General features: G+C 36.9%; 1 long non-coding RNA gene across 1 annotated transcript; it reads right to left on the bottom strand.

Annotated features, from left to right (window-relative positions):
- Positions 1 to 4,980: 4,980 nt before the first annotated feature.
- Positions 4,981 to 22,153, bottom strand: LOC121071084. Its single transcript, XR_005820374.1, has 5 exons — positions 22,087 to 22,153; positions 18,188 to 18,234; positions 17,736 to 17,794; positions 5,414 to 5,497; positions 4,981 to 5,137 (listed from the first exon to the last, which is right to left on the bottom strand). It is a non-coding gene; the product is annotated as an uncharacterized LOC121071084 (long non-coding RNA).
- Positions 22,154 to 26,536: the final 4,383 nt, after the last annotated feature.

Genomic DNA, 26,536 nt, shown 5'->3' on the forward strand with positions numbered 1-26,536 from the left:
ATTTCTTTATTTGTAGAGAGCAAATGAGTTTTTCCTCTTATCATAGGAAAGTTTGAGTTGTGATTAAGTGACTAATGAACTTGTCTCAATTTACACATGCCAAAGGCAGACTCAGCAGTATCAACCTTCCTGCCTTGCAGCCATTCCTTTATACAACAGACTGTCCTCAGGGTTCAGCAGTTTCCCCTCATGAAACAAAGCCTCAGAAAGGTCATATTTCGCCAAATACCTCCTGCAGGCTTAAATGTTTTTTTTTTTTCTTACACTATCCTTATACAGAAAATATTTGGGCCTGATTCTCAGATCAGTCCAGGCTTGCACGCAGGAGTGACACCAGAGATTTCAGTGGGATTACTTCTGCTTCACATCTGCACAAGTGCCAGCACAAACAGGACCATTGTCAGTTTTAAGTTTACCTGGCTTTCCTTCATACTGATGAGTCAATACAGAGTCACAGCTATCTCTTATCCTCCCAGAGCATGGCTCCGTTTCAAAAACCCGAAATAGCAAAGTCTGCTGCACTGCCAAACAGGAGACCCAGATTAAAGAATTTCAGACAGCAGTCTATCACAAGCCCGTCAAAACCATGTATATCGTGCAAATAGTGATCGGAGAGACAGATCAGGTGACTGAACCAATATAGCAGCGCAATATGTTCGCTACCTTAATTATCCCGACTTTTTTTTTTTTTGGTGAGAAACCAAAACTATTTGCTCCTTCCCTCCTTATAAAGATATTTAGTGTTAGTAGGCCTAAGGTTGAGGAAATACTTTTTACATAGGCTTAGGAAAGTGGAATGTTTTGTGTGACAGGCTTTTTTTTAAAAATGGGTAGTGTCATTATATTTGTATTCAATTCATTGTATTCAAAAAAAAATTAAAATTTATCCAAAAATAGCCTCTCTCTTCACTGTTCCTTCTGCTGTCCCCTTTCCTCCCTCTTCCCTGCACCCTATGAGGCTGCCTCCTACCTTCTATTGAACAATCCAAGACAAAAGAGTACAAACCAGAGGAAAAACAGTAGTTAAAATAATCTGTGATTCTTTGAAAAATAGTCCTAACGTTATTTTTAATTCTGAGCACAAACAGAAATTTGTAGGCGAATGCTGCCTCAATTGGTTTCAGTTTATAAAACGGTCATTAAGTCCGTACGAAACATGTGTGTTTTAGAGTTAAATCCTCTAAGACAATGAGATGAAATAAGTAATCATTTGATAGAAGTACTTATAATGAATTAGATTTGAAAATGTTGGAAAGTCATTCAAGGAAAATCCTTCTTTTACCTTACACTGAAAACATATCATTAGCCTTAATTTAAGTCAAGGTGAGGAGGGAAAGGGGTGTGAGGGGGAAAGAGACATTGCAGGAAACTCTTGAGTGACTATTGTTTAATCCCATTTAGGGACACTTTGAACAATGACATATATATAATGAGATATTTAAAATTCTTTGGTCAATCTCTAGCTAAAGGCTTTTACTGTGGAAAGAATGAGTAATTCAATACAGACTACACAGCCTTTCACATGCTTTTATTCTTGATTTGTTGGACATGTGTAACATAAATTTCAAAACCAATCTATTAATGACTTAAATTGGAAACTGGTTTCCTTTGCTTTACATATAGCATTTCAGTAACAAGCATAATAACAGGTGGATCAATAGATACTATTTGGTGCAGTATTTGCAGTATGTTAACATTAGTCCTCTACCTCTATTATTGAACATTATGTCAACAAATTCCTGTTTCAAGGAGGATGGCAAAATATTTTCCAGTGTCAAGGTTATTTAACCACATGAAATGGTAAGAAATTTTTATGCATTTTGTTTCCTACTAACCTTGCCTATTCTTCCTCCTTCTTTTAAATAATCCATGTTTTGATCGAATCAGTGGGTTAAAAAAATATTTTTGCATCAAATCTGTCTGCTGTCAGCTCAGATTATGTTCTTTAAAATGGACAGTGGTTCTGGGAAGAAAATCTTTTTTTTTTTTTTTCTCAGAGATACATAAGGAAAGAGAAGGGCATTAATATAAACACAAATTTAGAAAGAAACAGAGAAAAAGAGAGGAGAGAGAGAAAACAATTGAGTTTACCATTTGAAGAAGAAATTTAGCTAGGGAATTATTTCCAACCTATAGTTCTCAAACACAGCATGAAAAGACGGAAAAAATGAAATTTTAGTCATTAGAATTTGACAGCTCCCAGTCATAATATGCTGACATGTGTAACGGGAATTAAGGGGTTCTGCAGGCAGAATGAGCACTAATAATTTTTTAGGCAAATCATTTCTTTTAGCTCCATGAATCACACAATGTTGGAAGATCACTGGACACTTACAAACGACAGGTATAATATAACTGTACTCTGCTTTGTATTCTTTGTTAAACAGATTTAAACTGGAAGCATTAATTGCCACCAAATGGGAATCAAATTTCTATGTCACAGATGACCAAAGGCTCTTATGTAGTGGCCACAGCCACAAAAAGGAACAGCTTGATGGCTGCAGCCAAAATCAACCCTGCAACTTGTTGCCACTTACTTATAAACTAAAGGTCTATTTCCTTATCAGTGAAATAAAAACACCTCAGTAAGTCCTCAGTGGGTGTTTCATGTCTGAGTAATGACCTCCAGGGTACGGTTGCATCAGAGTTTCTCAGACTTTGAAGGTGTGAGCCACACTTGGTTCATCTGTTCTTCAACAAATTCCCCAAGCACACACAACAGTGTGTAGTCTTATAATGTTGGGTTTATGAGGAAGAGAAACATACTTCAGCTACCTAATTCTACCAATGTGTGTACTATATAAGACTCTTTAAAATCTTTTCTATTTCAAAATAATTTTCAGAGATGCCTACAGGCTTTCTGGACACTTTATGCTCCCTTCAGAAGAAGACCTGGAGGTTCTAAACCAGAGACTCAGAGCCTAAATCCAAACACATGTGGTGTTCACTTTACCTATGTCAGGCAACACCTTGAATCATGTTTAGAGGGCTCAGGCAGCAGATGAAAGTTGACTCAAACTGGGAAGGTGAGCTCAATTGGCTTGAGCTATGTGGTATGGCAGCAGCTGAGCAGCGAGTAACGACGACAGAGACACAGCATTGCTTTCACACTTCAACATATGACTCATGCAGAATATGAGTGACTCACATGCAGTATGTCATACCCAACAAAACTGAGCATACTCAGGGAAAACCTGAATATAACATGCAACATCGTGCTCAGGCCCTAATCACCTTGTAGAATTAGCTGGGATGTATCTCTGCTGCCTCCTGCTATATTGCTACTAGCTACAAAGAGACACAAGGATGAACTCAACATGCTGATTTCAGGACATTTCTCTAGCAGAATCACTGGTATTTTATGAGCAGTACATCATAAGGCTTGTTTCCAGCAGGTGTATCTTTATAACATCCAGGTCAGGTCTATAAAGCAACAGGGGATGCATTTCTTTGGCAGTAATCTGCCACTGTGGCACAAACAATCAGGGATGAGTATCTGACTCAACAAACAGCTGTTAAAACTCTCCCTTGCCTTTTCTTTCTAAGCAGATGGCACAACCCACCTAGCCCATACCCTCTGTGTTGTACAAGTTCAACAATCTCTTCAGCCAGTGCAGAACTGGTTCCTAACTCAGTATCATAAATCTGTTAACTTCTCTGCATACCCTTGAATCCTGCAGAGAGGATAAAAATATCTCTGGAGCTGATTGTCTTTATGGTTTTGCAGTTCTGTGATGCAGAAACCCTTTGAAGTCTGAAAGCCTTGGTCATCACGTGTTCCCAGGTAGTAAGGGATGGACCAAGTGCAAGCAGTACTGTTAGAAGTCTTTAGGCATAGTGTCATTTCCTGCTGGGGGGCTTCAGGACTGTATGTTCGGGGGATCAAGAAGGTTAGTCATACTTCTCGATCTGGGAACAACTACCCTTTGCTTGTTGCTGAATGTTCATCTCTGCTGACCGTAAATAAAATCCATTGTGAAGTCTATGGTAATTTCAAAGGCAGAAGACAGAAGTTCAGAGAAATGAAATAACATGCATCGTGGATCCTGAATTCAGCTACTTTTCCTTCAGTCTTCCATATGCTTTTCTGAAGCTTATTACATATATCAAGAATTTCTCTTCCTTTTCTTTCTTCCTCATTTGTATGCCAGCATTCTTCCCTCCAATCTGATTTTTTCCTTTTTTTTTTTTTTTTTTTTAGGAGAATTTGCTTTCTGTCTCTTGACTTGAGGAACTGCTATACTTCCTTCCGAAACTTTTGTTTTTATTTCCATGAATTTAGTACTAGTTCTAGATCCCTTAACTTAAGTGGTAAGTTAACTCATCAAATCTTCTGTCTTTTGCCATGCCCTGCATGTCTTTTTTGGGATTAGCACTTGAAGATGCACTCACCTCAAAACATTCCAGATTATTTGTAGTGAGAGAATGAAAGGAATGAATGAAATTTGCTTGAAGTGACAGCATATATTATGAAAGAAGTTTTACTTTCAAATGGTAAAGACAGTTCCCTACCCTCCCAAGGCCTGTGATAATGAACAGGCTTTAGTGGTGGCAAAACCCTCCTCTCAAAGATACTGTGCTGTGTTCATGACTTCTGCATTAAACCAGCAGTGCCCTTTATTTCTTCCTCTTTGGATCTGGCATGTGTGTGTCAGTTGAGGTATCCAGAGACAGCACAGATGCCCAAACGTAGGCAGGAAGCCAGGCTGCAAGGCTTACAGTATAAATATATATTTTTATAACTTCATACAGACCTTTTTTTCCCAGTAAGTGTGTTTTTTGGGCTTAGAAACTCTATGTTCTTAGCTATTTTAAGAAATCTGATGGGTGAGAGATGGAGAAGCAGCAGACATGTTGGCAAGATCTTTCCATGAGCAGAATGCAAAGATTAAAAATATATATATATATAGAAAAGAAAAGAAAAAATAAATAAATAAAAGAAAGAAAGAAAGGGAAAAAATAAAAAAGAGGGATACCTTTGACTTTTTCTTGCTCTTCTGTCTCAGAAAATTGGCTCATCTGAAACTGTTGGATTTTGGCAAAGACTTCATATCAAATGAGAGAAGTAGCATGTTTCTGAAGCAAGGTGATTTCCAAAGTGAAGCTAGATGTGCATTCAGCTCCTTCCACTTGGCAGCTATCATGAAGGGCAAAAAGATTTACCAGTTCTCCAGAGGGTATCTAACAAGGTTGCCCCAATCTGTCAGGAAGTGTTAGAACTCAGTAAGACTTGAAGTGGGACTTAAAGTTAATGAAGCTCAGATGCTCACAATGTCAGGTGTGGATCCACCCAAATCAAGGAAGAAATAGGAACAAGGGAAACATGCAAGGAGTTCTAAAGGAAGACACCACACAGCCAGGCTTAGCAAAAATACTAAATAAAGAGGGCAAATTGAGATGTTCTTGTAGTTACCGTGTATCAGCTGGTGTCTGGGACCTATCCACTTGAGTGCTGTTTGACTGCAATGAATATCAAGCAAGGCTGAATAAGGTTTACCTGGAATCAAAGGGAAGTTATGCATTTTATTTACACAGAGATAGAGAAAGAAAGAAAAAGAATGTTACCCATAATATCAAACTCCAAAAGATTAAGGATTTTGGACACTAGCTCATAGTTTGTATGAGAAGATGAGAATGGGATAACAACTGAAGCTCTACATAGCGCTTTTGCATTTGTAAGAAAAAGAGGGCTGAAAAATAGCACTGTGTAACCTCTACAAAATGGGTCACAACTGGACTAGAAGTAATTGCAGAAGTCCCATTTTGTCTAACAACATTTCTCCAACGGTCTGTCCAGATTTCTGTCTAATCTAATCTATCCATACGCCCATCACTTTGAAAATGACTTGCCATTTTTCAGGTTTTATTAATCCACCTTTGAAAATTCAAAATATGACTCAGAAGCAGGAAATGGCCTTGTGAAGTAAAAATGATAATAATAATTAAAAGCACATGCTTAAATCTACACACAGTCCCACTCTGCAAGAGTTAAAATGCATCCTACATCTCAAAGATCTTTTTATTCTTTCAAAGTAAGAACTAATGGAATAAGGGAAGAAAAAGTTTCCACGGCCCAGATATGTCTTTGCTGAATCACTTTGTAAGGTGTGGACAATTGAGTCATAAACTTTCACACTACAGATGGCTGTGTTTCTTTCATAGTGAATCAAGCTCTAAAAGATCTGTGACACTTTATGTTATATGTTAACTAGAGAGGCATATTATGTAAAAAGCACGTAGGGTTTCACACGCACTAGTGCTCTCTACACAAGAGAGCATCGTTTTCAATATTCACTCATAAAACCAGCTTCCATGTCTATATACTAACTTTTTTTGTGCAATTGCCTCAATGTATGTGGGTTGGTACACATTCATACTGCTCTCAGACTTATTGGAAATCCTGCTGTGTAGAGCTTCATAAATTCATCAAAGGCATTTTTAAATATCTTTTTAATATCCCATACAACTTGTATGTTTGATTTTAACATTAAAAAAAAAAAAATCTAACAAGTAATATGTCTCTAGATTGTCACCTAATCTAAAGCCACTTGAAGAAATGAAAGTAAGCAACTTGATATATATATATTTATGTGTTCTCATATGATAAAAATGTCCAAATATTATAGACACATTTTAGAATTTTGGACATAGAACAACAATGCAAAAAATATTTGCTGTCTACCTTAACCCAAATCTCTCTTCAATAGAAGGTTTCACAACAGAAAGGCTAACACCTGTAACTACAGGCACACAGTGTGCAGTTACACCGACACTGGAAGTTGTTTAAGAGCACCGGTAAAACTCATATTCACATTTTGAGTGCAAGTACACTCCCTATAAAAATTATTTTTAAAATCACATAAAAAGCATAAAAATGATGCCTCTCCAGCTGACAGTCTATGGCAATGGAATGAAGTGCAATTACTAAGGATGATCAATATCTAGAACAAGAATTAACACTTTGTTTGTCTGAACAAAGAACATTTTGTTCTCATTTTTCTGAACCAGTAGAACATTGTTGCGCACAGTGCAAATCATTTCTAAGGTGATTATGACTGACTGTATGTTTAAAACAAAGAAATATTAAAGGAAAAAAAAATTACTACAGTCCACCTCTCAAGATATATCCTCTTCTTTGGACAACAATGATGCACACAAACCTATAATTTGTTGTTAAAGAGGAAATTGTTTTAATTGTAAAAAGGACTGTGTTCACTACCATTCATCCCATCAGACAGGGATTAATGCTAGGGATTAGTCCCTGTATTTTTTGGAATTTTTTCTTCAAAGTGTATGCCACATGAACTTTTCTGGCAATGTAGCAGTTTATCAGGCTGAATTACAAACTATTTATGTCTTAGGATCATTTGGCTAGACATCTTGACCAATAAAACAAAATTTTCTTGGAGCTACTGAAGGACATTTCAGACTCATCTCCAGATGCATAAACTAAAGGAAACAGTAAAAACAGGTAGTGGAAAACAAGAAACAGACAGCTACAATGAGAACAGATTTTCAGCTATCTTTCACTGTCTCTACAATTAAACACAACTTCAAACACACTAAATGCTCAATGCAGAAGGCTGGTTTGATTACTGATCTATGGTCTAATGATTCAAAGTTTGCTATTTACACTTTTTCAGCTTTAGGTAGGAATCAGATTTCCTAGTATATCACCTAGCTTTCCAGATCCTCAGCAAGATATTATAAAGATATCTTAATTTTAATTTTTTGACAACTGTTCTCTGTCATTTTGCTGCTTCTCTCACCCATTTAAGTATATATAGCACAATAAGATATATTTTTGGTATTCCCTTGCAATACTATACCCTGTCATGCTTAAGTGACAAAACCAGAACAATGCCAGCTTTAAGCTAGTTCGAACTACATGAACACTGAAAAAACTAAAGTACCCTGATCCCCAGCATGCCTTCTCAGTGTTATTGGGATCGTTACACAAAGTTCTGCTACTTCAACTAGCTGAGAAATTAATATAGGGGTAGTCTGCCACTGTCCACATGGACCAACCATTAAAGGACAGCAAAGAGTACATACAACACACTTCACCAGTTTCACAATTATTTCATAAAACAGCAAGTATAATATTGGGATTCAAGCAGCGTGGTGCATTGTGTCCACCCCAGGGTCTGCACAGTGGCTGCAGACCTTTTACTCTGGCTCGGTGAAGTAACCATCACCCCACAGCTCTTTTTTCTGTTCTTTCATGAAATAAACAGAAGGGCAGTTGAACATAATTCCTACCTCCATGTTACAATTTTAACCACTCTTCCACATTTCTTGACAGCAAGAAGGCAAACAGGGTTGTGAGGGCCCCTGCTAAGTTTAGTGACATCTCACAGACACCTTTATTCCCACTCATCTGAAATTTCTCACACAAGACAGGCCACTACATTTGCTTATCATCTACTTTTGCCACCAATTGAATTCCAACTGAAGGCTATCATTGCAGATACTGTTTCTGTTTTAACTGTTCTAAGACCTTAGCTCTGCTGCTGGTGTTTTAAATACCTTGAGGTATTTCAAAGTAGTAGATGAGCCACATTTGACAAGGAAAAGCTGTTTGATTATCATGATGTAGAATTTGCTCATTATAATTTGTTAAACTATAGCTCTATAATGCTTGATACCAGTCTTCAGAGACATTTGAGTCTGTATTGCTCAAGTGAACTGCTGCAAACTCTTTCCCCTTGTCCTTATCTCCCTTATGTCACTACGCTGTTTCAGGTATGCATTAAAACCTCCAGCAGTTTTCTGTTTATTGCACATAAGCTCTTTTACATGTGGCACAACTGGAATTTCAGACAGTCACTCACAATAACCTGCTCATTAACTTACTCCTACACCCACATCTTTAGACAAATTATGAAAGTCTTGCAGACTAATCTGTCCCACATAATTAGGTCCTGTGAGCTTTGCAGTATACTTTCTTACTCTACTATCCTTTAAATTCCAAGGAACCTCTTTGGAGGTAATTTGACACGTAAAATGCATGCAGTCCTCAGAATGTTTGCCACATGTTCTGCTATTTCCTGCTATGTTATTATGGCCTTTCACCATTTCCTCTCACCACAACCTCATGTCTGCATTTCTTTCACCCCCTAATCCATATACTTTTACTAAGTTATCACTATTCCTCACAGAGTTTCACTTACACTGGGAAGTAGCAACTCTAACAGAAACACTTGATTATAATTTAGAGACAAAATTATGGCAAATAATCAACGTTTTTAATTCCAACTCAGAACATTTTCAGTTCAACTTTCAGCTTCTGTTTGTATCCTTTTTTTCCCATTACTTTTAACTATCCTCTTTTCTGTGTTCATACCACATTGAACCAACCCACTGAAATATATTTTACTGGCAAGTTTAGAAAGATTGAAAATGAGTGTTAACAAAAATATGCATTTTCAGAGCAAGGGCAGGTTTTGACGGAAAGTAGAAAACAATATGATCTCTCAAGGCATGGAGTACCAAAAGTTAGATGCTATATTGCTCCCGGTGGAATCCTTAAGTCCCTTGCCAAAAGACATTTAATGTGCAACCACCTCTACTGTAAAACAAATGCTGAAGAGGTGCCGACAGTGATATTTGCACAGATTCATTCTCATTAAAGGCTCTTATAATAGCATTCACTCTGGTGTAAACTTTTAAAAATTGACTCCTAGATCCATTAATCCCTTTCATGTGCTGCTCATGAGCTTAATGTGTGACACTGTAGCTAAAAGGACTAACTGGGTCCTTAGATGGATAAACAAGGGAATACAGAACAGAAGTAGAGAAGTTATATGTGTCTTTAATAGCAATGGGATCAGTTCTAGAAGTGTTGGAAAGACTTTGGAGCAGGAAAGACTTTGGAGCAACTAACGGATTGGAGAACAGGCCTTAGAGTGAAAGGCATAAAGAACTCAATTTATTTAAAGAAATGCAAGGGATAATTTGATTATAGTTTAGACATGTCTCTAGACATAATAGGAACTTAATACTAGGGGAATCTTCATCCAGCAGAAAAAAATATATATATACTGCAAAAATCAATAGCTAAAGACTAAAGCTATAAATCAGATGTACAGTTTTAACAGTATATTATTCAACCACATCTGTTGGACTCCTGTGGAGAGAAGAGCACACCTGTGGCCTGTTGCAGTGACACTGCCAATGTAGTCACCAGGTAGCCAAAATCCGAGCATGAGCTGTCCACCTTCCGTTAAATGAAAGGGAGAGGTTACCCAGCAAACGTAATCTCTGAATACCAACCATGTACGACACTATTTCCTCTGTTGTCCAACTTCAGGCACCTAACATAGATGTCAAGGATTCCTATATAATCAGAGAAGCTTCTGAAGTATAATTCAAAACACCAATATTAAGAACCCATCCCTTTCTGTTGACTCTGCAGGAAGTCTGGGATCCTGATCATACATGGTCTGATGGCCATCCAAAAATATTCTGTCTTGCAGCCCCTATTATATGTGAAATTATATGTGAAAGAATGAGAAGAATGCTTCTTCCCTTTTCTGCTATATCCTTCCTTTTATCTGATGTTTCACTTTTCTTGTTTGTTCCTCTCCATCCACATAGTTTGCTGAGTAAGAAAACAGACTGCAAAAGGAATTGTTGGGATCTCTGCCCTGGTGCAGAGAACTCCTCTCCTGGGTCTATTCTCCACCCGGATGGAGCTACCCTCAGCTCTGCTGCTGCCACAGATGTTTCCCAGGGTCTGTGCTGGTGCAGCTTGTTCAGGCTTCAGCATTAAATCTCATTTTATATATTGGGATAATTCTTCTGTGCTGAATGTATGCACTGGCCTAACTGTGTGGGCACAACAGACAGAATTAAAACTGTTTTCTAAGCTTCAGCATTGAGCACATAATGACTGTCACAGGGGACATCTACTCCCCAAGGTGATGAAAGAGAAACACGCCATTACAACACATTATTTAAACACTCTCTGACATCTTCTGCACAGCAATAGTGTAGTGGCAAAGTGTGTCTTACAGCACAGCTACCAAAAAAAAAAAAAAAAAAAAAAACATAGTTTACTGCGCTGAGGACAAGCATCCTCAAACTGTGCCATGACACAGAACTTCATTATTTTAGACATTATGGCCTATCTCCTGGTTCACCATTAAAACTGTCTTGCTTACTAGTGGAAGACCATAAACCACTAGAAGACAGAGCACGAACTGTTCTTCAACACTGGGCTGGCTGGAAAGACCACCTTTCTCCTCCTTTTTTTCCCCTGAACAATAATTAGTACAGAGGGCACCATTAGATCAGCACCAGAGTACTGATCTAATTCATTTTTTGCCAAAAAATGAATTAACTTCCCTTTGCCAAAAGCAGAGGTTCTGTTGATGAGAGCTGTAAGAGTTTGGTAAAGTGTGATGCACCATGTCACTGTGCCCTAGCACTCAGCTAGATTTCGGTGGACTTTCCTGACCTGGTTGTCATGAAATTTTCTTATGTGAAGATGGTAAAACTGATCAAAATTTCATCAGGGTGAAGATGCTTTGTTGACTGGAGTTAGTTTACAAGACATCATTAAAATAGGATTTAAGTATGTGCTCTGATCCTTCTTCTTCATGGACAGGCAGATCCACTATGCAGACTGTGTTGTAGGATAAGAGTCTACCTTGACTTGTGGAATCAAAGATCCTTGAAACTAGAAGGTGCCAAAAATGATGCCTATTTAACAGTAGAAACTCTATATTTCACTTTGTAGTTAACTCTGAAAATAACCTTTCAGACTGAAAGGCAAAGTTATACCAGCAACACATGAATTGTTTATTCTTAAATATAATATTTAATTTTTCTAAATGTCAATCTACTTACATACAATAAAAATGAGTCACTCTTAGTTCACATTAATGAGGAACCTTCTTCTTAATGGCTTATGGCCGACACAAATATGCCCCTGTCTTGAAGAACAGAGCAATATACAAATAAAGCTGCTGTTAAAATTCATGCATAATCAAAACAAATTGAATATCCACTTTTATTTCCATAGGGAACAGAGCTATAAAGATTAATGCTAGACAATGATATTTAATTAAAGCTTATTTACTTTATAAGTACTTCCATGTTTTCAAGAGTATTCTCTTTTGGAACAGGAAGCTGTAATGCATTTCTGAGCCATCTAAGTCATAGGTGGAGGAAAGTAGTTATGATCACAGCACAGTGCTTACAGCAATACTGACAAACTGTCTAGCAAATTTTTCACATTAAAGAATTCTGGTGTTAAAGAATTTAAAATGCATTTTAATTGACTTTTCAAAATTCCATTTTTTATTCACAAACACACCTGAATGCAATAACAGGAGTTCATTTTTATATGCATTATTCTCTCTGATGGCAAGTTATTGTACTGTACACATACTCCTCTCTTCATTTTTGAGATACAAAATAAAAGGTTATGCTCTTATGATTCATGACAAAATAAGTTTCCTTTCCTTGGCCACTAGTCTGCTGTTGTATTCCAGATTTTATTTTTAAGTAAACTGTTAACTACTTCAGTGAAATTAGAGGAACTGGTTTCTGTATGAATGCAGATATTGACATGAGAAACTAAAGGGAGTACTGAAGAAAATTGTACAAAATGGCACTTTCATTTTGCCTGTTGAGGTTAAAAAATACAATAAGATTTTGGAATACTAATTTCTATGAGGAGATTTCATTTTAAAACATAAGAATTGCTGGATATATGTGGCTGGTGCTCGTTTCTCATCTGTATGAACACACAACCTCCAAACACAACACTTTCAATAACAGTTGTATTAGTCATCTACAACTACAAGGCTACACAAATAAAATAGCTTTATTTGGATTGTAATTAACATGGCAAATATCACAATATTCTTCAGGAAAGAAACATTCTGAATCTATGTATTTTATTTCTTCTGACAACTGGCAACGTATATTGTACTGCAGAATGCTTTATTGCTTTTTAACTATTCACCCTACACAGTATACATAAAAGCTTAATGAGTATAGCTGCATAAAAACTAATTTTAATGCTTTTAAAATCAATGGTGAACAAAATGTTGTTTAGATTGTTTTTCAAACAACTATACCACATCTGATCTTTTGAGGAAAAGCAATTACTTCTTCTTGTCATAGCCAATACATTTCTTCATTCTCCCATTTTACTTGTACCATTCTTAGGCACCTTTACACCAGTTACCATGCAAACAGTTAAATAGTTGTGCAAATACAGAAGAATATTGTTATTAAATATCTAATCAATAAAATGCCACTTCCACTAATAGGCTAACAGTGAGGAAGGCAAGAGGAAAAAAACTAAAAGGATTTTTTTTTCAGATCAACAAATAGTATATATGCAAGTTCACCTAATTAAATACATTTTCAAGGAAAATTTACAGAAAATAATTTATATAAAAGGTATACAAAAATCTTTCGAAGAAACAGCTGCTAAAATCTGAATTTAGCTCCTTATTCTTTTATCCACTCTGTGAATAAGCATTAGCTTTTTTGTATTTTCTAAGGAAACATCAAATGTAATCATTTTTTGTAAGTTTCAAGTGCTATAAATCATTGGGAACTTATGTACACCTAATTTATGCAATCGTATTGGTAGTGAGGAAAGCATCATTCTTCAGTGTTTTGTATCTCTGTCATTCTCTCCCAGAGAATTTCTTTATTACAACAGGCACCACAATAGTTGAGAGTTTCTCAGCATTTATATTAGTGAGACCAATTTTTTAAGGTATGTAATTCAGTCATAAAAACTGAGACCATAGCCTGAAAGTGTTATTTTGTGAATTTCCAAATATGCACACACACACACCCTGCGCACATCAGAATTTAAAATGCTTCCTTATTCTTTCCCATCACTGGCACTCCTGAAATCTAAAAACATATCTCTCTTTTTTAGTAATTTTGCAGGCCATCAGGCCAGAATACATACCAGCTCTTTGGTACAAAGAGAAAAATAACAACAGCAACTACCCACCAAATGGCTGAGGTATTGAGAATTATAAAGCATTCTTAACACATGCATAAAAGCCACTTTTCATATGGAGTTACGATGCATTCTGGAGTATGTTGCAGAAATACAGAAAAGTACATAATACATAAATGAATGCTATTGTGCATAGACATTTGCTATACACATCTCCAATGCAGTGTGTGTTGAATCCACATTAAGAGTCATACAGAAACATCACTAAACATGCTTCTTTTAGAGAGCCCACTTTCCCCCTTTACTGCAACACAGCCTCTGTTGGCAATGTTAGAAATAGGTGTTTACAAAGTCGTGTTTCAATTGGAAGTTTTGCCTGTGCAAGGGCTGCACTTTCAGGCTCTGTGTTCACCACAATAAAGCAACTGGTTTAGGGGCAGCTTGCTCTTACCATTGTGAATTAACTCAGCCGTTTGGAAAGAGGCTTTTGGGGGACATCTGCTTAACCTCATTCTAGCTGCCTGTCCCAGTAAAAATCTTCAGTATCAGAGATCTTGTAATTTCTAAACACAGTTATCTTAGCACCTCTATTGTAATGATATATATATTTTTTTTCCTTGGGATGTAAATAACAAGACAGCAATAGAGGCAACAGAACCCGAGTGCAGAAATACAGCTCCAGCCATTCCAGTCAGAAATTAAGTAAAAATCAGAAAAAAAAATGAGATTAAATTTCAACTTTAAGGTAATAAAAGATGGAAATGGAGGTGCCAATGAAATCTGCCGAAACTAAATTTCAGAAGCACGGCTTTCTCATCTTGAAATGTTACACCCATAAAAACAGCCTATAAAATTAATCTACCTGGAGATTTTCCATGTTAAATCAGCTCAGAAATAACTTTTAAGCACTTATGGCATTATATCTAAAATACATATTCTCCTGTTGTCCATAGATCAAAATCCTGTGTATTTTGAAAAATAAGATCTGAGCTGCACTGAAATGTTTGTATTATAAGAAAGAACAGTAATAAAGTATATCACTTTCAGAGAGATTTGACATTTGTAAGCTTTCTCTAAAAATTTGCATCGGCTTGCAGCATTGGAGGAGCATGTTTAAAGGTTCCTAAATTCACTTTTTTCAAGAGAAGAATATAGAACACTGAAAGGTGGCAAAAAGAAGGAAAAACCTTCTGTATCTTTTCAACCTGGATCTGCAAATGAAATTCCTAAAATGCTGTTGTTATCTGTTTTACCAGAAGTGCAATATGTCCCATTCATATAAACTCTTTTATTCCATTTGCTTAAAGGAAAGGGACATTCAGCATGAGAAAATCAGTGGAGTAATTTTCAAAGAAAACAAACCCTTACTTTTTTCAGGAAAATAATGTGATTTTTTTCAGTTTGCCAGATCTGGAGATAAAGAGCATTTAGATAACACTGCTTATAGTCTAATCAACTTGTCCAAATTAGTTTCTTGTAAAATTTAGCTTGAGCTATATAATGTGCAAATTCAGGGCTTTTTTTTTTTTTTTTTTTTTTTTTTTTCACCTAGAAAGCTGTAATAGGCAAAGTAGCAGATACAAGTGGAGAGAAAAAAAAAGATGAAAAAAAGATTCCATACATTTGGGTTCCTTCCAAGAACTTTGCCACATTTTGCAGATTCTCAGTTTTCAAATAAAGGTGTCTTAGCCTTGCAATTGTGGAGATATTCTTGCCTCTGTAAATCAATGTATTGTTGCTAGCCAGCCTTGCAGAAATCTGTCTACAGCCAGCCAGACAGAAACAATAGGAGCGACAATTATATGTATTCTTTTCCCTCCCTCCAAAATTAACATGGTTTTGCCTTAAAATTGCAAGGCAATTTTAGTAAAGGATGTGTTAGTGTTTAAAGCACTAAGTTGGAATCAAGCAGAGGTTGCATTGTAAAAGCACATACAATTAAAGTGTACAGACTCCTTTTTTTTTGCTTATACAGTGTCAGTTTAGGTTACTTTTATCAACTCAGTGTCGCAGATCAGGCAGGGAGACGAACTCTGTAAGGAAATAAATTTGGGATGAGCATTTGGATTTTATCAGTTCTGTGTGTTTGGACAAATAAGGTGTTTCAGGCAAGTTATTGAAGAAAGGCAGAAAAAAAGCCAGTTGCAGGCTAAATTGTACCAATCCAAATCACTGTGAAAACACTGCATTCAGGAAGGCAGCAACTTTAGCGAATCTTGATTAATAAAAAACAATACAATTTTACAATATTGGTAAAATATCTCTGCATTTCAGCCAACATTACTGAGTGCAAGACCTGGTTCAGTGGTGTTTTTTTTTCTTTTTTTTCTTTTTTTTTCTCCTGGAACTTTGATTTAAAAAAACGTTTTGCCTTCCTGTTTCAACAGTTTTTAACTCACCTTACTTTACTACTCCAAAAATCTACCTGAGCTTGGAACAAACATCAGGTTCCAGAATTTAACAACTGTACAAAGGTGGTGTGGTATAGCATGTTGTTAATGTGCTTTATATTTCTGAATTCAGAAGCTCTCAGCAACTTAAACTTGTTCACTCATGTTTCTGACACATTTATCCTCGAATGGGTTCAGAGGTGGACGCTCTTTGATGTGAAATCAAGGTGCTACAGAATTGTGCAGAATCTATAGAAATACCTCTACAGATTTTGCCAAAAAAACTAAGCAGATTTATATTGGCCCTGCCAATGACTTTCTGTTTAACTTGTAATCAAAACAACTCAAACCCAGTTACTGTTTGCATATCTGCCAAGCCTCTCAATTTCAGCAGTAGGCAGCAGACTCTCAGTATGACAGCCTGTCTTTCAGATTCAAGCTGAATCTGCCAAGGCTCCACTACAGAGGCAACTGGTAAATTAAATGCCAACAAGCAAGGACATTCGTGTACCTTTACACTCTGCACATGAAGAGACATCACAGGCCTCTTCATTCTAATGGGTGCTTTGTGTGTTTTGGGCTGCAAAGTAAAGAGTGCCTGCTCTTATGCATAATGAAGCCATTGCATATATATTAGTTTAGCTGTATTGCTCTAATTCTATGGTCACAAATTACCTAACAGGTTTTCTTGTTACAGAAAAACAGAATATCCTCTTGTTGGTGAAATTAGCCCACAGAAATCAAGCAATGAAAGAAAAATCAACTTTTAAGCCCTCTTCCACCTAAAGACAACAGATAATATAGTCAGGTTACAGCAGAGTCATTGCCAAGGGTAACTGAAAATAAGAAACATTCCAATCATACTGTCAAATCTTTAATTCTCTTGTTTATAACATAGGCACACTCTCTGATTCTGAAAAAGGGGATCTTTTTAAAGCCATCGGAATTACTGATGATTCTTTATAGCAAGCAGAAGAGGTTAATTATATTTATGTAATTATTGACTCTTATTAATACTTACAAGTTGCATGAGACTTTTTGATTATTGATAGCTGATGCAGTCACTATTGCCAAGTTTAGATTGTAATAGCAATTTTGAGTGCACAACCATAATACAACCAGAGATATTAATACTATTGAGCATAAATAACAGTACTTGACAGGCTCAAGTAGGGGGAAAAGCACTAACACTGGTTACTCTAATGGACAGAATAAATGATAGAAGCGTATAATGAGTTTACAGCAGCCAGGTTTAGTGAAATCTATTTCTGAGTAAAAAGGGGTGGGGGGAAGGTAGCAGTTTTGGTAACAGAATGAGGGTACGATCACATTAAAAATTAACAGGGTGTTTTCAGATAATTGAAAGAAAAAGCACCGACATGGGAAACTTAGCTGTTGTAACTCACATGGCTCTACAGTGGGCATTATCACTGTTTCCTGCCATGGATTTAATCTGCCATCACACCTGAAAATGAAAGAAAGAAGTATGAGTGTTCCAAGAGTTCCTACAATAACATGAGAGGGTTTTCTTTTTCTTTTTCTTTTCTTTTTTTTTTTTTTTTTTTTTTAATAAGGGGAGGCAGAGAAATCCTCAGTCCAATATAAAAGAGGTTACTGTTGTGCAAGTGTCTTTTTTATTTACTATAATTTGGCAGACACAGCTCTGCAAGACTTCAGAACTAAGAAAGTGGAAAACTTTGATGTTCCTTTGACATGAGCTGGTTGCGATGCATCTTCTTCATAATTGTAGAGAAATATTATATTTTTGCAGCTACCTGGTGCTAGCAGTGAACTACGCTGCATTTTACAGAGCCAATTCCTCCCTTCTCCACTTCCCTCCAGCATCTGCAGTACTTACCTTTGTCACACCAAGATTTACTTTAACTGGAACTATGTCAGGTGTCCCTAGAAAAATGACAAACTAAAATTAACCTATAATTGTAATATGAGCCTGAAGGCATGTGCTTAGTGGGAAAGAATTCACCTTCTACGGACACACACACATCAGGGAATGTTAGAGGGATATTTGAAATTTCAGACATTGCAATTTCATTAATCAATTTGTAAATTAGTTAGAAACCAGTCATGCTCTTTTGCAGTGTGACCTAATCCTTCAGTTGAACTTGCAATTGCCCAGTTGTATGTCATTTCTAGAGCCTGATACAGTGGTTGCTAGAGAGAGCCTCAAATCTCCTATGAACTACAGCATCAGGTGCCGGAAACAGTCTTTCCTCTCCCACTTATTAAAAGTATTTTGTAAGTAATTAAGTGAAATCTGACAATATAAGAAGTGCCTAACTGTAGAAATAAAGTTAGAGTTAATCCTTCAAGGATAAAAAAACCCACAGATCCAGAAGTCTGAGTAGTTTTCAAGCTCTGTTTTTCTCCTTTATTTTAGTCGCCTGCCTATAGGCTGGAAGTTAGTTGTTGGCTAGCTTGAGACAGGGGTGTTGCAGGCAGCTGGACAGACAGCTAAAAACTGTCTGTAACTCTGGTATACAGAGACACACTATCCCCTCCCTGAGGCCTACCTAAGTTAGAACATAAAGTGCAAGTACATACAAGTTAAAAATAATGAAACTTCTCCACTCTCCAGGAGCTACTGAATTTGACTTCTGCAAACACATATTTCCATGTAAATATTCTCCCAACCTTAACTTGAAACAACCCAGTTCTGTCTATCTTTGTGAGACCTGTTTTGTTAAACCTTTTTTTTTTAAGGTAAAAAAATTCTCATGCTTATGTTGAAAAATGATTAATGGAGTGTTGTTTTAAAACACACACACACACAACCACCACACACATTTCACCCATAATAGGGAAATAATTTACTGTTTTGTGTCCTGTGCCATTTGACAGCAATTGATTTGGGGCTGGGGGGAGGGGAGGAGGGTGATTAAAGGGTTAATATTCAAATGAGAAATTTGCAAGGCCTGCATAATGGAACTGCCACCCTGATAACAATAGGAATTTTTAACAATATCGAGCCTTGTTAGCAAGAGAGTTACAAGCATTGAGGGCAATCAGTGTGTCTTGTCAGTTTCTTTTTATCTACCATCTCCAACCGCCAAGGAACCGAAATGAAGCACTTTGGAATTATCAATTTCAGCCACATTTGCATAACAAAGCCCCCGAGGAAGAGGCATGATAAATGTGAAGGACCCCTCTTGGAAAAGGAACTGTCAACCGCGCCCCGAAAGATTCTCCGACCGAGCGCATTCTCGGGGATTGTAGTCAGCGAAAATAAAATGAAAGCATTAAAGAAAGTCATTCTCTCAGAGAGAAAAATCTCCCCCTCTGCACAGAGAGAACTGGATGAAATGACATTATGCATATGAAAATGTCCAGAAAGATGTTTGATTTATGTATGCATTAGATGCAAATTCCATTACCGCACGCGCGCTGTTGTGTGATTTGGCTCTGAACACATCACTGCCCTGATCAAATCTGATCTCATTAATTCCGACAAGGAGAGAGAGAGGGAATTGAGAAGAATTTATGGCCTGGACACTTGAAAGAAGTAAATTGTAATTCTGTTTAAAGCTGTAGCGAACCTTTTAAACACCTTTTATTATAGAAAAAAGCACTTACTTTTATAACACTGTTAGAACTTACTTAATCTTGTACTTGGAACTTCTAGTCCTCATTTAAAAAAAAAAAAAAAAATCTGTGACCTTGTTTAGGGGGAGAAAGAGAGAGAGAGAGAGAGAGACGGAAAAAAAATAAAAATATACGCCTGTCTTAGACTGAAATCCAGCAGAAGCATCATAATAATATGATCAAAGAAGACCTATTGACTATCTGAATAATCATGTGAAAATTCTGCTCTGTTGGCATATGTTTATTTTTAAACAATCTTTTAATATCCTCAAATAAAATATCAAATACTTTACAAGTGTTTTTATGGGACTAGATAGACATTTCATGCTTAAAAATATTATTAATTGTGATCTAGATAAAAATGGCAATGGTTTATAACAATATTCTCAAGCAGTGCAGTGGTGTCAGCTAAAACTGATATGAGTTTCTCTCTGAGATATAGACAATTTAAAGACAAAACAACAACAAAAACACAGAAAACCACAAAAAAAAAAAAAAACAGATTTTTGCTAAAAAGGAAGTATATTACTGTAGGGGAAAAAAACAGATTGTTTCTTACATTAATAAAGATTCTTATCCTTGTTTTGCTCCTGAGAAAGACCTTAATAACTCATTTCCTCCCTTCATGAAAGATAATCACCCTTCATGGGTGAGATATCCTGTATTTACTTGATACCAAGTGTAAAACTGAAATAGTGTCTCAATATGTTATTGCATTGTATAATCAGTGTTCCTCCCCCAACATTCATGAACCCCTAGGGTGCTTCATAGCCTAGAATAGTTTCTTTTCTGTTATGCATCTTCCGTTTAAGTGAGATATGATGAACTACCTCCCCAGTAAAGAAGAGAGAAGGAGAGAGTGAAAGAAACAACCCCCCTTGATTCCTAAAATCTTAGTTGCTTATCATGATTCATTTATAGAGAAATGAAGTGATTTCTGCAAACAGTTTCCCCAATGAAGCCTGCAGCTTTCTTTGATAATCTGCTCCAGCTGAAGTAATTGTTGAGCAAATGTTACCCAGAGAGATACAGAAAACTTGTAAGTTATTGCCATATACTAACACAAAAGAATAACTTGTAGGTAAACCATGTGAATATATTTTAAGCATCATTCACATTTTCAATAGTTAATATTGATTTCTTGTGGAGTTGTTTTTATATTTCCACATGCAAAAAGCATGTGTTTACAATATCCATTATTCAAATACAGAAAAATGTTACCTTTTGAAGAGTTATTGTAATATATTTGGCTACCAAATTCAATCATTGGTTTAGAAAACGGGGAACATAGTCCTGATTTACGTAGAAATTTCAATGGAGTCCTAAGTACACATTCAAAAACCACTTTAGAGAAACATGTAGACATTACAATATATAAATGAGTACAGATATGTACTGTCATTTTATTATTTTGTCATTTGCATGTACACATTTTGTGAAAGTATTAGAGTGTGTATATGTATATATGAAAAATAACAGAGATATTTTGTAAGTTTATAAGAGAGTGGGCATTTGTTAAGGTGAATATAACACAGAATGCTGCTTTTTGACTCTATTGAGTACACTGAAACATGCAGGGAATTGTACTGAGAAACCTATGAAACAACTTAGTGATTTGGATATCTAAAATATAATTATGGATAGTGCAATATTTTCTAGACTTAAAATGCTAAAGAAATATTTTTGTTCTAAATAAATGTCCTCTCCGTTATTAACCAGAGCATGGATTACTTTCTGTTATAAGTAAGGGGAAAAAAAATCACCCAGAATTTTCCTTGCATGTAGACTTTAAGAAAATTAGCACAGTGTGAGAGAGACTGTAATTGCAAAATTTGGTTTAGTGTTTTACATAAGGTTATCTCCCTCCTCCTGCATACCCTTTAGCATATCACTGAATGCATTTATTAAAATATTCTAGCCACCTGTCCATTTGAGCCTGTTTCAGTTAACACCCAAAAATAAAAGCAATTTTGTACTTCAGAACACAGGGACCCAGAAATAAGTTTCCAATACTGGTGGCTAATCAAGCAAACTGGGCTTGCCTTTTCTTAAAATAATAATAATAAATAAATAAGCTCAAACCAAAACATAACAACAAAAGAAACCACATCCTTTTTGCCACCCTAACCCCTCCTTCTGTCCCCCTCAAATACATACACAGACACACATACTTCCCTTTAGTGAGTGGTTCAGGCTCCCTGATTAAGGTCATGCCGTTTGTTCATTACTGGCCTGGCTAATGTGATTGAATTGGAACAATACCTTTGAACTCCTTGGCTCTGATCTGCATACTAATTGACTCTCTTGTCCTTGGCAGTGACCTTGACAGGCTTTCCACCACTCTCAGAATGGCTGACCAGTTTCTCATCAAAAGTTCCTAGTAAAAAAAGCCCCAACCCCAAAAGAAGAATTAGTCATTTATACTACTTTTCTCTCTATTCATATTTCCTTATATACCATTAGAAAAAGCAAAATTGCTACTCCCTAGCTCCCCCTGGATGTTTATTAATACTTGAAAACCACAGTGTCACTTTAAAGTGCTGAAACAGTGACAGCATTGTTTTAAGAGTTCATTGTTGCCTCCTCAAACACACTTTTACACGTATTTTGAGGTAGCTTTTTTTCCTCTATCCTTGTTACACAAAGTGCTGCAGTTTAACTCATGGACATTTACATCATCTTTTTTGTTTTGTTTTGTTTTGTTTTCAAGTCAAAAAAAAATCTTAATTGTATCCTAAGAAAACAGCACAAATTAGTTTCCTTTTTATAATTTACATTAGCACTCTAACAGCCTGGGTTTCAACAGGTTCTATAGTAATATAAATGCTATGATTTCAAACAAAACAAAACCAAGCCATGCAGAACGCTGCATTTAGAAAATGCCAGGTTAAAGGTAATGAGCTAAGGATTTTATTTTTGTATCTCTGAGTCTCGTAGATCAACATATTACTCAAGAGATCCAGAAGACATTATTAAACACTATACTGATATTTACGGGAAAAACAAAAACGAAACAAAACAAAAAATACTCTGCTGCCTGAAAAGTAGAGGTTTACTTCATTTTTACTTGAGTGGAGATTTCCCTCATGAGACAAGTGGCAGCCTCAGTGAACTTTCATTATTATAGAAAATATGTAATGAAGTAATAACTAAACCAAACTAAAATTAAGTATCATCAAGAAAAAGAGACAGACAGCATGCAGAGAAATGTTCTTTTATCAGACTGTCAGCAAAGATCCACTGTAGAAAAAGTTCTATTCCTTCTTTAATATTCATTCTTACTTTAGGCAAAATCTATTGTGGGGAAAACAGCTGGAATTTTTAACTCATTTAAAAACACTTTTCTCTACTAACGTGGCCCTTTACTAGGTTCTCAATGCACTTTAGAAACATGAAGGAATAAATATGTATTATAGCCAGGTGAAATATTATTACAGAACATTAATAATGACTTGCAAATCTATAAATAGTAAATCAAACTGCTAAATTTCTAACACACATTGTTTAAAACATTTTTATTCTGGTGTTGTAACCAGTCCAGCTTCTTTGAAGAAAAAAAAAAAAAGTCTCAAAACAGAGTTTTTCACTACTGAGACAATTATTTTTAGTTTTCAAGGCAATTATATCCAAGTACCTGGCCAATATCCAAATACTTAGACAGAGCAGACCTCACAAATTTGGCATCCAGTTAAAGACTGTTATAGAAAAAAGTCACAAAATTCAGATCTTAATCCAAACTTTCCTAAAAATTCAATGATGGTCTGAATCCAAAATTCCAGTATGAATTCCAAACTTTTAGTACAAAGGAACATGTGTGGCTCTATTCAGCTTCTATGACAATGTCTGTTCAGGACCTAGTACTTGAACAGACTTATCATCAGATTTGAACCAGAATGTACCCTTATCTGTAGTGCCCTTTCTCTGTAGGCGAATGCCCTGGGCTTGCTCAGGAAACCAGAAAGCTGGTGCTGAAAAAGGGAAAAGCCAGAGAGGGCAAGTTAGTCAATTCAGCATCTGCAGAGGCATGCAGCAGTAATGTCATGTAAGGCTGCAAGTAGGGCACATTTTGGCTGAGAAGAGGCACATAAGGATAGTTGGATCTGTATACAAATTAAAGCTCTGCAGAGCCACACAAGTGACACGGGACTGAAGCACATGTCTTAAAAGGTATTTTAGGGCCTAAAATATACCCAGACAGTTATATGGGTTTTCCAAAGCATTTGTGACCAAATTCTCATCGAATTCACTTTGTTCTGAAGCTCTAGAAGCAGCAGCTAACAGGTGAAGTTAGTGTTTATAAAAATTACCAATCAATTTTCCTCAACAAAAAATAGCCTAAAGTATAATGAAATACATGCAGAATTTCACCAACCACTGAAAAGTAGTCACCTCTGAAATAAAATATACCAGGTGTCCACACAACAAGAGAGCAGAGGAGTTTTAGAGTATTTTTAAGTGAAACTACAAAATGAAAGATTAGATAGATAAAATACAGACTATGAAACAAGGTTTTACTCTCTCAAAGATTTTTTTTCTTCCCATCATGATTTGATAGTCTTTGGTTTTAGGAACCGGTCAAAACTGGTATGCCCGGCACTGTCACTATCTAATTTTATTTAAGCAGTGAGCACCACCTACTGCAGGGGAAGATTGCAACCTACTTAGTCAGTATATCAATCGTGTTTTTTTGTTGTTGTTTGTTTGGATTTTTGTTTGTTTGTTTGTTTTTTTCCCTAAAGCTGTTGCTGCTGAAGTTCTGACCAGATCTATAGCTTTCATATGACATTGGAGCTGATCACTGCTCACAATGGGAGTGTTTGAGCCTCAGATATTAGCAAGATAAAGTAAAATGAAAACGATCTAATCAATTAACCTAGTATATAAAGCCAGAGCTCAAGCAAAGGCAGCTACTGGGAGAAATTAGTTTCTCCTATCCTCCATACTGGATCAGTGACAGTCATGTTAGATAAACCATTCACTGACTGGGATAAGAGCTGCTCCACTCTTTCAAAAAACAAGTTTTAGCTCTGTTTGATCCAATTCTGTGTGAGGGCTAGACTCATCTCAGTAAAAGGGAAAAATGGTGGGTACAGAAAATCTCTCCACTTCCCCAGCTCAGAAGCCTAGCATGGACTCTGACAGCACATGCACTGTGCTCAGGTCTCATCTCCCACTGCAGATGACTGACTCTCCTTCAACTGCTCACTCCATATCTCACCACATACTGAAAAATACCTGAAGGACAGTGTGGCCATTGGTCACAGCCAACATGGGTTCATGAGGGGAAAGTCCTACTTAACAAACCTAATCTCCTTTTATGACAAGGTCACTCATCTAGTTGACCAAGGGAGGCCAGTTGATGTAATCTTTTTGGATTTCAGTAAATCTTTCAATGCTGCTTCTCACAGTGTCGTTCTGGACAAAATATCCAGCATACAGCTAGACAAAGCCATACGGCAATAGGTGAACAATTGGCTGACTGATTGGACTCAAAGGATTATAATAAATGGGGTTACATCAGGCTGGCAGACAGTCACTAGTTGGGCTTTGTAGGGCCTCATTTTAGGGCCAGTTCTCTTCAATGTTTTCTTAAATGAGTTGATGCAGGACTTGAAGGTATACTGAATAAGTTTGCGGATGACATTAAATTAGGAGGCACTGTTGACTCCATCGAGGGTAGAGAGGCCTTGCAGAGAGACCTTGACAAATCAGAGCGCTGGGCAGGCACCAACAATATGAAGTTTAAGAGCAAGTGCCAGATTCTGCACGTGGGAAGGGGCACCTCTGGATATATGTATGGACTGGGGAATGAGAGGCTGAAGGGCAGCCCCACAGAAATGGATCTGGGGATTCTGATCAATGGCAAGCTGAGTATGAACCAGCAGTGTGTCCTGGCAGATAAAAGGACCAACTATATGCTGGGGTGCAACAGGCACAGTGTTGCTAGCTGGTCAAGGGAAGGGATTGTCCTGCTCTGCTCTGTGCTGGTGCAGGCTCACCTCGAGTACTCTGTAGTTTAGGGCACCACAGTATAAGTAGAATATAAAACTATTAAAGAGTGTTCAAAGAAGGGATACAAAATGGTGAAGATTTAGAGAGAATGTGTGAGGAACAGCTGAATTCACTGGGTTTGTTCAGCCCAGAGCAGAACAGACTGAGGAGAGGCCTCATGGCAGCCTGCAGCTCCCTCACGAGGGGAGCGGAGGGGCAGGCGCTGAGCTCTGCTCTCTGGGGACAGCGACAGGACCTGAGGGAACGGCATGGAGCTGGGACAGGAGAGGGTCAGGCTGGGTGGTGAGGCACTGGGACAGGCTCCCCGGAGCAGTGGTCGTAGCACCAAGCCTGCCGGAGTTCAAGAATCATTTAGACAATGCTCTCAGATATATAGTATGATTTTTTAGATGGCCCTGTGTGAAGCCAGGATTTGGACTCAGTGATCCTTGTGGGTCCCTTCCAACTCAAAATATTCTTTTATTCTGTGATTATCTGCTCCATCATAGCTGCCACGTTCCTGCTCACCTAGTTGCTCCCAAACCTGACTCAATAAAAACTGTTTCCTTAACCTGGATCAGTGTGGCTACTTTGGAGTAGAAAGCTATTCTGTGAC

The sequence above is a fragment of the Cygnus olor genome, chromosome 5, assembly GCF_009769625.2.
Source record: "Cygnus olor isolate bCygOlo1 chromosome 5, bCygOlo1.pri.v2, whole genome shotgun sequence".
Classification (NCBI taxonomy): domain Eukaryota; kingdom Metazoa; phylum Chordata; class Aves; order Anseriformes; family Anatidae; genus Cygnus; species Cygnus olor.